Below are 12,500 nucleotides of genomic sequence, written 5' to 3'. Positions count from 1 at the left end.
ATAACAATACTAACAAACTATTTAAGAGCAACAACAATTAGGCTAACGCAAGCTTATAATCTTCATATGAATTTCGTGAACAGCGAATCAAGAACAAGCGAATTGTGTACCAAACTCTACGGTCGGAGTGTGATCGATTTCACTATCTACCTGACTTTCCCGAACCACCTTTCTCGCCTAACAAACCTTGAAAAAAACATGGCATTCCCACACAACGCAGACTGCCATTAGTGTCTAATCCACCAGACAGCTGTTGGACATTACAAAAGGCAGATGGTGAGCATCACAAAACAGCGAAGGACATTCTACAAATACAGTGGTCAGTATTACAATATCCCGGGAAAACTTTTGTACACTGAAATAGACAGCTGGTGGAGAAACCAACGGCCAGCTGGCGGACCCGAGCCTCTAATAACGTTAAGGAAGACGGGCACCTCCACTCGCCCGTCGCGTCCTGAGCAAACAATTAACATTTCCTCGTCTGTGTTTGCTCTGAGTGTGTTTGTGTTTGCTAGTACGCATTTGTGTGTATTTGTGAGTGACTGTGAGAGTGTTTTGTATGTGAGTGAGAGTGTGTGTGTGTGTGTGTGTGTGTGTGTGTGTGTGTGTGTGTGTGTGTGTGTGTGTGTGTGTGTGTGTGTGTGTGTGTGTGTGCTTGCGTGTGCGTGCGTGCGTGTGTTTGTGATAATGTTTATGTTTGTGCGTGTGCGTGCGTGCGTGTGTTTGTGATTATGTTTATGTTTGTGCGTGTGCGTATGAATGTGCGTATGTGTGTGCGCGCACGTGCTTCCTACCGTATATACGCGAACCTGTGAGCTATTTTAAACTACCACACCAGGCCAAGTAACGCTAATCCTAGACGCACATTTTCCAAAGCCTCTTTGAATCTCGAGCCCCGTGTATGCAATGCCTTCTTGCAACAGACATTTCCTTAGAGCAGTTGAGTTCATAATTTCCTGCAAGAATGGTTTTAAAACTCCCTCCATATCAGCCACAAATATAGTTAACATACGAGACAAAGGAACCAGGGGCTGAGCAAACACCTGCAGGCGAGAGCTAATTATCTCCCATCCAACACTGTTTGCTTACATACACTGTTCACACACGACAGCGTTTTCAAAATATATTTGACTGCAAATGTTATACCAGCTCGTTATATATAAGTAAATTCTATTTTTTTCTACCGTTTTAAAGTGTAAGCAACGATGGAAAGATCCTTGAAGTAATGTCCTTTGTCACTATCTCTTTCTCCATACATACATACATACATACACGTACATATTCATACATACATACAAACACACACATATACAAGTATGTATGCATCTATCTATGTAAAAGACGTTTATGGAAGCGAGAGTTATTCTAATAATGCATTTTCACCGACAAAGCTAATGCAAGGAGCTTTAGCATCAAAGACGCTTTACCATCGAACGAATCGGCAGACACGAAAATACTATAATGAGATTAATATGATTAAAGGAAAGGTTACCAATATGACCTTTCGGTTCTTCTATTGTTTCAATACATCCTGCTGAAAACAAACGTTGGTATATTATAGATAACAAGGTCGTTTATCAGAGCAAAATATTAATGAATAGGCCTACATAAGTCGACCTGTACGTCTATGTGTACGAATTAATTTGTATGTTTATAAAACGCACGTGCACACACACACACACACACATATATATATATATATATATATATATATATATATATATATATATATATACTATACTATCATGATATATATACCACATGCATGATATATATACAATACATATATATATATATATATATATATATATATATATATATATATATATATATATATAAAACCCTACACACATAGGCCTACTTCAGCGACATCTATTTCGAAGCCCATTCCTGTTGGCCAAGCAAAAACCAGAAGGTCTCTCCCTCCCTAAGATGCTGACACAGGACTCTCCTTGAAGCTTAATGGTCTCCTCTCTCTCTCTCTCTCTCTCTCTCTCTCTCTCTCTCTCTCTCTCTCTCTCTCTCTCTCTCTCTCTCTCTCTCTCTCTGTGTGTGTGTGTGTGTGTGTGTGTGTGTGTGTGTGTGTGTGTGCACGTATGTGCGTGCGTGAGTGCATGTGTGTGCGTGCCCGAGTCTTTAAGGTGTAGATGGAAGTTAAAAAAGGTTCAGGTTTAAAGAAGAGGATGAAAAAGGTTGTCTGTAATGTAAAAAGATCATCACAATTCATGATATTATGGAGCTCCTGACCTTAATCTATATAATTCGCGAAAAAATATGTTCATAATTTCAAAATATTTCATGGTTAATATGAAACTAAAGTAGAATGCATCTCCCGCGCTGACTTTTATGTTAAAACAGCTAATCTTCCAACATGCTAATAATGTTAAAATCCTGTCAATCATTTATTATATAAAATGTGGGACATCATACAAAATAAAATCATATTGTGATAAATGTAATTCATAAACCGCTCATGAAATTAACGAGTTCATTCACTGATTTAATAACTTGTCATTTTCGCACGTCACGCCTGGAGTCAAACCATGCGAATCACAACTGTCACGGTCTCCTTGGAATACTCTATCCAACATGACTATCACTTCATTGTATACACGTGTGGGCTCCTCTATTTGCCCTTTACCACGCAGACAAAATATTCTCAAGAACAGTAAATTAATGACAAAAATGCCACATCGTCCACGATTATTGTCCTTTGCTTTTCATTTCTCTACGTATCCATTCAGTCATCTGTCTTTGAACCTAAATACCCAATTTACCGACAACATGTTATTGAACGCTACGTCTTTCACCGAACGCTACAATATATATATATAGATCACCTAGGAACTCTAGAGAGCGATCAGTGTGTTATAGAAGAGATGTCTTGTTAGTTAACATTTCACTGTTCATCTGTTATCATTATTATTATTGTTATTATTAGTAGTAGTGGTAGCAGTAGTGATATTAATAGTTGTAGTATTAACAACAACAATAATTATATCAATATCAAAGATAGTAATAATAATAATCATTACCATTATCATTATTATTACCATTATCATTTTCATCAAAATTATTATGAAAATGAAAATAAAACAGCAAAACTAATAGTAATAGTAATAATAATAATAATAATAATAATATAACAATATCAAAAACAGTAATACTAAAATACTACTACTATTACTACTACTACTACTACTACTACTAATAATAATAATAATAATAGTGATTATAATAACAATGATAATAGTAAAAATAATAATAATCATGATAATAATAATAATGATAATAATAATAATAATAATAATAATAATAATAATAATAATAATAACAATAATAATAAAAATGATAGAAAACTAAAACAAGCAAATATGCAACAAACTTGACACTTCACGCACAAAAACCCGGACAGGAAAAATACGCACACACACACACACACAAAACTCAAATGAAAAGAACGACAGTCAACAATAAACGAGAGATAAAAGAGAAACTCTGAAAGGAAAAGAAAAAAAAAAGAGAGGGAAAAAAAATAAACAAAAAAAAAATGAGAACACAAGACAGGCAAACATGAAGGATAACAGATGAAGAGGAAAAGAGAAAAAGAGAAAGAGGAAAAGGGGGAAGAGAATAGAAATAAGAAAAAAGAATAAAAAAGACGGTTAAAAAACAAAAAACAGAATGGAATGAAGTAAGGAATGTAAGGAGTAAAGAAGAGGAGAGATAAAGAAACGAAAAACTGACAGCGAAACATAAACAAGGAAGAGATAAAAGAGAATAAAGACCAATGACAAGGAAGGGAAACCGTACGAAGAGAGAAAGAAAATGGAAAGATAAGCTAAAAAAAAAAAAGAAAAGTAAATATGAACGCAAGGAAAGAGAGAAAAAAACAAATTGACACATAAAAAATACGAAAATAATAGATAAGACAAAAATAAATAAATTAAACAAAAAATTACAATAAAAGACAAAAAAGAAAAGAAAAGAAAGAGAGAAAGAGAAGACAATAAAAATAACACAAAAAATATGAAAGGTGAGATACAATAAAAAAAGAGATAAAAAGAGGGGACTAATAAGCATAGGAAGAGATAAAATAGATAAAGCCGGAGTTAACAATGAATAAAAAAAAAAAGAGAAAGAAAAAAATAAACAATAAACTATTAAAAAAAGGTAATGATGTCATTTGCACTTTTAACCTAAATATCATTATTGTCGTTATTTCCAAAATTGAACACGGACTGGGGAAAAAAAAAGAATAAGAGAGGAAGACAAAAAAAACGGGATAACGATAAATAAGAAGCCACATAGAAAGAGGAGAATAAGAAAATAATAAGGAAAAAAGGGGGAACAGGAGAGAGGAAAAAAAACGATAAATACGAAAAGACACAAGAATAAGAATAAGAGAAGAGAAGAAGAAGAAGGAGAAGAAAACGTGAAGACGCCGTCGTTAAGCAGTCCCTTTAACAAGGTCATCCCGGTGTGCTTCAGTCGAGGTGCTTCACGCCGAGATCACACGGAGAAAATCGATAGTTATTCTGGTCTTCCTTCATTTCCTGGTCTACGTCACGCTGCATACGATTTATTAACTCTTTATAACTTCATCAAGAATTCCATTTTATTTTCATCTCTCCCTTTTTTTATATTTTGTTTAAAAGGGTGGTGAGTGTACGTAACTTTTTTTTTTTTTTCTTTTTCTTTTTTTTTCGCTTTTAACTTCATAGAGAATTCCACTTTATTTTCAACCCTTACTTTTTATATCTTGTTTAAAGGTGATGGGTATTGTGTGCATAGAACTTTCTGGCTTGTGATCTGTGCTTACTACTTAATAAAAGAATTCGTTTTATTTCACTTGCTATTTCTGATCGGTTCTTGAGAGGCAGTGTTTTGTTAAGATTTATACACATCGCTCCTTGCTTTTTATGGCTTTATTAGACCTTTTTTATACATATAATTAGGTTTGAGTTCATCACGTAGCATAAAATGTTCTTTTTTTTCATTATATTTTTTTTTTTTATTTCTTATTAATCAGGTTAATTCATGCAAGCTAACGTGCGACTACATATTTATTTTTAGAATGGAGGAACATATTTTAATAATAGTAATTCAGGATTTATCTGTTGTTTGTATAATCATTACCAAGTTATTATCCTTATTCTTGTTATTGCTGTTGTTACCATCACTGCGATGTTGTTTTTTTTTCTATTATTAACATAATTACAATTATAATTGTAATTATAGGCATATTATCGTTGTTATCCATATTCATAAGCATTGCCATTATCCTTAATTTCCTTTACATCATTATTATCAATATGTTTTAAATATTTTCTTACTTAACAATAACGCAAAAAAAAAAAAGAAAACAAACACACGGACATAAACATTTAATCAAATCCCCCCCACCCCCCACCCCCCAAAAACAAAATCAAGTTACACCCAAATAATAGCCATTGTTTTGCCTCTCGTGTAAACGAAGCCCGAACTTCCATCCGAAAAATACGATATCCATTATGAAATTAATAACAGATATGGTTAGAAAAAGCTTCCCCGTAAATAATCACATACCATTATTATTCATCACGATCTATCATTATACAAAACGTGTTGGGTTGTGTTCATTAGAGTAAAAATCGTTTTGGTTTGCCATGTATTATATTATATTATATTAAATTATATTATATATATATGCATATATTATATTATATACATATATATTATATATATTATATATATTATATATATATATATATATATATATACATACATATATAAATATAGATATATATATAATATATATATTTATATGAATATGTGTATGTGTATGTGTGCGCGCGCGCGCACACACACACACAAACACACACACACACACATATACATATATATACATACTTATTCATATGAATATATATATGTATGTATGTGTGTATGTATGTATGTATAGTATGTATGTATGTATGTATGTATGTATGTATATATGTATATATGTATGTATGTATGTATGTATGTATGTATGTATGTATGTATGTATGTATGTATATATATATACATATATATACATATATATACATATATATATATATATATATATATATACATATATATATATATAATATATACATATATACATATATACATATAAACATACATACATATATACATATATGCAAATACCCAGACATACATACATAGATAGATAGATACAGATATAGGCAGATGCGTGCATGCAGGCCTTAAAGATTTTCTGACTATTTTTCTGCGGATTCAAATCCTTAATCGGCCGATCTAAACTTACATCCACGTAGATTGTACATGAAATTGCAAATTATACATATGCGTGCGAGATTAGACCATAATTTATTAGTACAATCCTTCTATATTGTTTATCTCATTAAACCTAGTAATATTAAACCAAACATAAACTTCATGTTGAAGTGTTTTTTTTTTTTTTGTTTTTTTTTTAGTTTACAAACCACTCAGCTCTCGATTGCACCCTCAGACACTGTATTACATTTTAAACAAAAAGCACTTCTGACTCACACTGTTCACTAATTTTCCTGCATCCAGAACGCACGCACGAGCGTCTCTCGTAACAGTGATTTGCAAGGAACTCACTGTCAGTTTTTGTTTTTGTCTATTCGGTACAAACGTCGACTGTGATGCCTCACTTTTTTTCACTGACAGAACGTTCACATAAAAAGCTTGCGTAAATATTCACGTCACGGCTGTGTATCGTTTAATACCTTTATTTCACAAAATGTCTAAAATAAACTTAAAATAATCTTACATAATGTACATTTCTTCATAAATCTTAAAACGGTCACAATTCTTACATCTTATAAATCTTTACATGTACACAATTCTTATACTTCATCCTAAAACGCTCACAATTCATATACTTTATAAATCTTTAAAACGGTCGCAAAATATTCATATCTTGCAAAATAGTTTTAGACTTTGCAGAATATCTCCAAGATCCGAAAAATAGAAATACACGTGCGTTCTTTACTCTTAACAGTGCTTATTCTCATTAATTTTTTTTTTTTCTTTTTGTATTTTCCCAATTATTTTCAGACTGTGCTTAATACATGGCTCGTTGCATGGTTGCTTTGCACGGCTTGCATGCAGTCGCTAAAGGTTTCAACTTAAATCATGCCCTGTGATTTATTTCAACATTTTCTTCCCCACTTACTTCTCAAGCCCTCACGTCTTAGCATGTGATTCGAAATTATTCTCTTATTTTCTCTTCCCCCTCCTTCTTTCCCCTTCATTTTGTATGTTTTATCATTATTTTCCTTTTCTTCTTCTTCACTTATATATATACACGATTTTCTTGTTCCTGTTTATTTTTCTTCTTCTTCTTCTTCTTTTCTTACTCCTCTATATCTAATTTCTTGTCTTTTTTTCTTACTTTTCCCCCTTCCTCTTCTTCTTCTTCTTCTTCTTCTTCTTCTTCTTCTTCTTCTTCTTCTTCTTCTTCTTCTTCTTCTTCTTCTTCTTCTTCTTCTTTCTTTTTCTTCTTCTTCTTCTTCTCTTCCTTCTCCCTCTCATCTTCTTCTTCTTCTTACTCCTCTCCTTCCCCTCCCCCTCCCCCTCTTTCTCCTCCTCCTCCTCCTCCTCCTCCCCATCCTTCTCGCCCTCCTCTTCCTCTTTTCACAAAAAAAAAAAAAAAAAAAAAAAAACGTTAACTTTCGGAAGCGTAGTTTCTCCGGCCATCAAAACGCAAAGAAGTTCAAGCAAGAAGGTCAAGAAAGGTCATCAAACACACGCAGCACCGGGAAGACCTTGCTCACTGCCTCCGCTGGCCGGCTCAGGGGGGTGGAAATCGGCCGCAGATGACACGAGGACACCTCTTCGGGCAAGTGAGTGGCCATACAAGCTGTCGGTGTCAGAATAACCATATGTGGCGGCGGGAATTGCCATAAATAAGGTCCAGATGGCTCGGAAAGTTGCCATACGGAAGGAAGGTGCAGATGGTAAAAAAAAAAAAAAAAATTGCCATAAATAAAGTGTAGATTGCCATATGAGTGCGGTAGGCTCGCCTAGCATACCTACGCCTCGCCCACCCCCCCTGCCTCCCCCGCCCCTCCCCCGCTCATACCATCACTGTAGAATCAATAGTTTTCCCTCTTCCGACCCGCCTCCTCGCCCCCCTCCCCCTCCCCCTCGCCCCGGCCGCCCACACTATCCTCCCTATTCATCATCACTCTTTGCCTACTTCTCCCTTTCTCTCTCTCTCTCTCTTACAGACTTTTATGTATTCGTTGCAGTGGTTACAATATATATATATATATATATATATATATATATATGTATACATTATATATATATATATATATATATATATATATATATATATATATGTGTGTGTGTGTGTGTGTGTGTGTCACAGATGTAATATATATATATATATATATATATATATATATATATATATATATATATATATATATATATATATACATTAACATATATACATATTAGATATATTACATCTGTGATACACACACGTACACACACGCACACACACACACACACACACACACACACACACACACACACACACATATATATATATATATATATATATATATATATATAGACATACATATATGCATATTATATATATAAAAACATTATATATGCACAAACTATAAATATGTATGTTATGTACATACATACATACATATATTTACATATACATATATCCCCTCCTTCCCTCTCCTCCCACCATTCCTTCCCCAGCGTCTTGTCCTCCTCCTCTCTTCCTTTATTCCCGGTCACCCATCATCTCACCCCCCCCCCCCCCCCCCCCCGCCCCCTCCCCCTCTTTCCGCCTGTATCTCGTGATATAACTTCCCACTTTCCGAACGAGGGAAAGTTAACGTCAGATCCTTGTGCATGTGTGTGTGTGTGTGTGTGTGTGTGTGTGTGTGTGTGTGTGTGTGTGTGTGTGTGTGTGTGTGTGTGTGTGTGTGTGTGTGTGTGTATGCGTGTGCGTGCCATAATCGCATTAACCTTTCTGTGCATCAGACAAATTTATCCCATAAAATAATGTACGAATAGGATAACTTATTCACAATCACAGAGGGAAAAAAGTAGAAACTCGTTTGCAATCATATTATTCTACGCACCAAAGCAGACATTACACAGACACACAGATACACACACACACAAACACACACACATTTCCCCACCCCCAATACACACTCTAACAAACACACATTCCCCTCCACAACACACACACAAACACACAAACAAACACACATTCCCTCCCCCCAACACACACACACGCACAAACAAACACACATTCCCTCCCCCCAACACACACACACGCACAAACAAACACACATTCCCTCCCCCAACACACGCATGCACAAACAAACACACATTCCCTCCCCTCCCCCCAACACACGCACGCACAAACAAACACACATTCCCTCCCCTCCCCCCAACACACGCACGCACAAACAAACACACATTCCCTCCCCTCCCCCCAACACACACACGCACGAAACATTATAAAAACAAACACAAAATCCTATCATGAAGCCAATGCAACGAACTCATTCCGCTAATAACCCTTCTTGCGGACGACTTGCCGCAATTTATATTTACATCTCATTTTATAATTTACATCTGGATAAACTTTCCGATTCATTTCCAGCTGATCTTTGTGTGTCGGTGCACGATTGCCTAATCAAACGTGGAGGACGGAAGTTCTGCAACATGCTGTCATTGCACACCTGACCCTGATGTTATTTTGCATTTTATGATGATGAGATGCATGCGAGAATGTACGGAAATTAGCATTAGATGTTTTTATGGTAATTAGTATTCATCCATAATCCTTTGTGTATCTTTATCATTATTATTATATATATTATAAGGAAGGTAAGAAGCATTATCGGTATTATGATTATTATTATCCTTATCAGTATTATTATTACTATCATTATCAATATTATCATTATCATCATTATCAGTATTAAAATCATTATCATTATCAGCATCATATTATCATTATCGGTATTATTATTATTACCATTTCATTATTATTATTATTTTTATTATTATTATCATTATTATTATTATTATTATTATTATTATTATCATTATTACTATTATTATTATTAGTAGTAGTAGTAGTATTGTTATTATTATTATTATTATTATTATTATTATTATTATTATTATTATTATTATTATTATTATAATCATTATCATTATCATTATTATCATCATCATTATTTTTATTATTATCATTATTATTATTATTATTATTATTATTATTATTATTATTATTATTATTATTATTATCATTATTTTTATTTTTATTATCATCATTATTATTATTATTGTTATTATTATTATTACTTTTATCAGTATCAGTATCAATATTATTACCATTATCAGTATTAATATTATCATCATAATCTTTATTATAACGCACATGCATTATCCTTACGTAAGCACATCATCATCATCGTTACTATCACTGTATTTATATCAGCATAATAAAAATTACTATGATTACCTATATTGTTAATTATTCATTTTATCCTATTATCACAAATGATCCACAAACACTAACTTTATCACTGAAATCACAGGCCTGTATAACAAAGAAACAAAAAAAAACGAAACAAAGAAGTAATTAATACCCTCTAATAAATAAATAGATAAAAAAATAACAAAAAAAAAGCAAACAGCGAAAAAAAATCAAACAACCCCCCTCCCCCCCGAAAAAAAACAGCAAAAAATGAACAAATAAATAAAAAATAAGCAGGAAAAAAAGCAGGAAAAAAGACCAAGGAGACAGAGTTTCAAAATGACTGGAGGCCATTTCTGCCGCTTTTTTTTTTTTTTTTTTTTTTTTTTCTCTCTCTCTCCCTTGAACTTGTTCGGCCAAGTTTCCTAATGATGTAGTTTTCATCTTGCAGAAGGCAATAAACAATGCCTTTTGCAACAGGCTTTGATGCTGGTCTAATAAAGTGCGGGGTATAGAGTTTCTATAATAGGAGTCGATATGTCGATGATTCGATAGAATAAAAAGTAATTTATTTCTTTGGTGTGTTTCACTTATTTTCGTCATCTCGGCGTATTTTGGACCCGGTTTATCCTCTTTTCTTCAAACTTCCTTCTGTCTTAGTTACCAATTCCCTTTTCTTTCCCACTTTAGACTCCCAGCTTCCATCTCCGCCTCGTTACCTTTCTCTCTCTCTTCTCTTCCGTCTGTTCCTCTTCTCTCTCTTTTGCTCTTACATCCACCTTCTTCTACCTTTCTACCTTCTTCTACCTTCGATAACTCCTTCTTGCTCTCCCCAACACCTTCTTGTCTTCCTTTCTCCTTCTTCCTCTTCGTTCTGTTATCGCCTCTCCTCTCTCCCTCGCCCTCCTCTCTTTTCGCCCTTTTCCTCTCCTGCTCTCTCTCTTTCTCTGCCGTATACTCTCCCTCTCCCTCCCTCCCTCCCCTTTCCCTTCCTCCTCTCTTTCTTCCTCTCTCTCTCCCTCCCTCCCTCTCCCCCTTCCTCTCTTCTTCCTCTCTCCCTCCCTCCCTTCTTCCTCTCTCCCTCCCTTCCTTCCCTTCTTTCCTCCCTCCTTCCCTTCCTCCCTCCCCTCCCTCCCCTCTTCCTCCCTCCCCTCTTTCCCCTCTCCCCCTGCCTCTCCCATGCAGCATCGCCGGCCTAACAGCTCCTCACCGTCCGGCGCAGCATCTCCTCCTCCACTGCGGTCAACGACATACCTGTGGAAAGAACGGGAGAGATTATTAGCATGTTATGATGCAATTGAATACCATGAATATACAGCTGGTATTCATCACTAAAGCAATATCAAGAGCATGGTCTAATCAAAAGGAAATTAATTAGGGGTATTCTTGCTACAACTGGTAATGCCATTGTTGTCGTTACTGCCTGTAACTTTTCGTTACTATTATATTTATTTTCATCCTCATTATTACTACTAGATATTATTATAATCTCCATTATCATCGCTATAATCATTGTCATTAATGTAATCATAATAACACTCATTATCCTCGTCAGTGTTAGGCCTATCATTATAATTATCATCACCATCATCACTTATTACTAAGAGAAGTTTCTGTAATCATAATGACAACAGTAGTATTATAATGATTACCATTATCATAACTCTCAGCATCATCATTATCATCATCATTATCGCAATTATCTTCATTCCCATACACTTTATGCTTCTCAACATATCCCTCGCCAACATCAACATTTCAACAGACCACATTCCCTTCGCCTCAGTGACTCGCATTGGTCAATCCAATCTCACCCTCCATTCTACTTTAATAATTATAATAAAAAAAATATATTCCCCTCAGCGGCCCGAATCCGTGATTGCGTGCGAGACAATATAATTACTCCTGATGATCAGTCTCGGTTTCCTATCAACCACCTGCTGACACCCAATTACCATTATCATTACTATCCATTACCATTACCGCACATAACCCTTCTGCGAGTATT

The sequence above is a fragment of the Penaeus chinensis genome, chromosome 15 (genome assembly GCF_019202785.1).
Source record: "Penaeus chinensis breed Huanghai No. 1 chromosome 15, ASM1920278v2, whole genome shotgun sequence".
In the NCBI taxonomy this organism is placed as follows: domain Eukaryota; kingdom Metazoa; phylum Arthropoda; class Malacostraca; order Decapoda; family Penaeidae; genus Penaeus; species Penaeus chinensis.
The sequence above is the reverse complement of the archived record's forward strand: the minus strand, read 5'-3'. Positions refer to the sequence as shown.